The following is a 3,300-nucleotide window of genomic DNA, read 5'->3' as shown; positions in this document are numbered from 1 at the left end:
ATGTATGAATTTCTCAGAAATTAACTAATATGTATTACTTGAAATTCATTGTTTAACGCAGCTAATATCCTTTTAAACCCTTTTTATATTTTAAAGGAACAGGGTGAGAATTCACTGTTACTGAATTTTTCTCTATGTGCAGTGGAAGTCATTGTCACTGCGGCTCAGCTCTATGTGCTTTGGACTAAAGGATTTTGGCTGCAGAGTCAGATGATGGGCTAATTCACTTATGTTTTTCAACTATTTCCCTTTTCCAGGAAATGTGAACTCCTGCCTTGTGGATCTTACTGAGGCCTGTGAGTAATGTTTCATCATCTTTGGGAAAAAGGTTATTTTAAGCCTTTTGTCTGAGGGGTTCTTTGACCTTCAAGAGTCCTGTCCCTGTGCTGAGGACAGCCTTTCAGACTGCCTGCCCTATTTGCTGCAAGGTCCTTGACCCAGGAACAGTGCCTACTCCTGCACTGAGGCTATCCACCCAAAGGGGAACAGTTCCTGCTCCTGACTGAGGAGATCCACCCAGAGTCAGTCACAGCATAGATTGGACCAAGACACCAAGACTCTCCTGGCTGAATTTGAAGGAAGAGATGGGCAGGCATCAATGAAAGAATTCCTCCAACAACCTGAAAGGCAACATGACAACACCAGAATCCAGGGATCACACATCAAGAAGACTTGAACACCCTATTCCAGAAGAAGTAGAAGAAATTGACTTTAATCGTAACATTATGAAAATGTTAGAGGACCTTAAATAGGATGTGAAAAACTGCAGTAAAGAAGTGGAGAAGACAAACAAAAAAGGTAGAAGAAATGAATAAATCTCTCAAAGATACCCAAGAAAACCACGATAAAGCAATCAAACAGGTAATGGAAACAGTTCAAGTCTTGAAAAATGAAATGGAGGTAATGAAGAAAACACAAACCGAGGGAAGGCTGGATATGGAAAATCTAGGTAACCAATCAGGAACTACAGAGTCAAGCATAACCAACAGAATACAAGAGATAGAAGAAAGAATATCAGACACCAAAGATACTATAGAGGAAATAAACTCATTGATTAAAGAGAATATCAAATTCAACAAATTCTTAACACAAAACATCCAGGAAATCTGGGACACTGTGAAAGACCAAACCTAAGAATAATAAGGATAGAAGAAGGAGAAGAATTACAGCTCAAAGGCCCAGAAAATATAGTCAACAAAATTATAGAAGAAAACTTTCCCAACCTAAAGAAGGATATTCCTATGAAGGTACAAGAAGCATACAGAACACCAAATAGACTGGATTAAAAAAAAGCATCCCCTCACCATATAATAATCAAAACACAAAACATACAGAATAAAGAGCAAATATTAAGAGCTGCAAGGGAAAAAGGTCAAGTAACATATAAAGGGAAACCTATCAGAATTACACCTGACTTCTCAATGGAAACCATGAAAGCCAGAAGGTCTTGGATAGATGTGCTGCAGACACTAAGAGACTATATCCAGCAAAGCTTGCATTCACCATCAACGAAGAAAACAAGATATTTCAAGAAAAAAGCAGATTTAAACAATACTTAGCCACAAACCCAGCCTTACAGAAAATACTAGAAGGAAAACCACAAACCAAGGAAGCCAACAACACCCATAATAACACAAGCATCTAACAACCCTCCACTGGCACAACTTAAAGAAGGGAAACACACAAACATTACCACCAGGAAAAATAACTGGAGTTAGCAACCACTGGTTATTAATATCACTTAAGTATCAATGGACTCAATTCACCTATAAAAAGGCACAGGTTAAGAGAATGGATACAAAAACAGGATCCAACATTCTGCTGTTTACAAGAAACACACCTCAAAATTAAAGACAGACACTACCTCTGAGTAAAGGGATGGGAAAAGGCTTTCCAATCAAAGGTCCAAAGAAACAAGTGGGTGTGGCTATACTAATATCTAACAAAATTGACTTCAAACTAAAATCAATCAGAAGAGATGGAGAAGGACACTTTATTCTCATAACAGGAACAATTCATCAGGAGGAAGTCTCAATCCTAAATATTTACGCCCCTAATATAAAAGCACCCACATATGTAAAAGAAACATTACTAGAACTCAAAGCATACATCAAACCCCACACTCTAATAGTAGGAGATTTCAACACTCTGCTCTCACCAATGGACAGGTCAACCAGACAGAAACTTAACAGAGAAATAAGAGAACAGATGTAATCAACCAAATGGACTTAACAGACATCTATAGAACATTCCACCCAAACAGAAAAGAATATACCTTCTTCTCAGCATCTCAATGAACCTTCTCAAAAATTGATCACGTAATTGGTAACAAAGCAAACATCCATAGATACAAAGAAATTGTAGTAACCACTTGTGTCTTATCGGATCACCATGGAATAAAGTTAGAATTCAACAACAATGCTACTCCCAGAAAGCCTACAAACTCATGGGAACTGAACAGTCAACTACTGAACCACACCTGGATCAAGGAAGAAATAAAGAAATTAAAGACTTCCTTGAATTCAATGAAAATAAAGAAACAACCTACTCAAACCTATGGGACACTATGAAAGCAGTGCTAAGAGGAAAGTTCATAGCACTAAGTGCCCACATAAAGAAAACAAAACACACATTAGAGACTTAACAGCACACCTGAAAACTCTAGAAAAAAAAAGAAGCAGACTCACGTAGGAGGAGTAGAAGACTGGAAATAATCAAACTGAGGGCTGAAAGCAACAGAATAGAAACACAGAAAACAATCTAGTCAATGAAACAAAAAGCTGGTTCTTGGAGAAAATCAACAAGATTGACAAACCCCTATTCAAACTAATCAAACAGCAGAGAGAGAACATGCAAATTATTAAGATCAGAAATGAAAAGGGGGACATAACCACAGACACAGAGGAAATTCAGAGAATCGTTAGATCATACTACAAAAGCCTGTATGCCACAAAATTGGAAAATGTAGAAGAAATGGACATTTTCTTTAGATAAGTACCATGTACCAAAGTTAAGACCAGGTGAATAATTTAAATAGACTTGTAAGTCACGAAGAATTAGAAGCTGTTATCAAAAACCTCCCTACCAAAAAGAGCCCAGGACCAGATGGTTTCAATGCAGAGTTCTACCAGAACTTCCAAGAAAACCTAATACCTATACTCCCTTACTGTCAGCAAAGTACTGGGTCTTAGGTTAAAGACCTAAAATTTAACCTTGACCTGACTTACTGGTAATCAGGACGCTGACAGGGCCCCACTGATGTCAGTTTATGGCCTTTGTTCTTATCTCACGCTTCAGACC

Source organism: Microtus oregoni, unplaced genomic scaffold (assembly GCF_018167655.1).
Source record: "Microtus oregoni isolate MIOR12 unplaced genomic scaffold, Mior012 000064F_ref0000363, whole genome shotgun sequence".
Taxonomy (NCBI): domain Eukaryota; kingdom Metazoa; phylum Chordata; class Mammalia; order Rodentia; family Cricetidae; genus Microtus; species Microtus oregoni.
Note: the sequence above shows the minus strand (reverse complement) of the source record.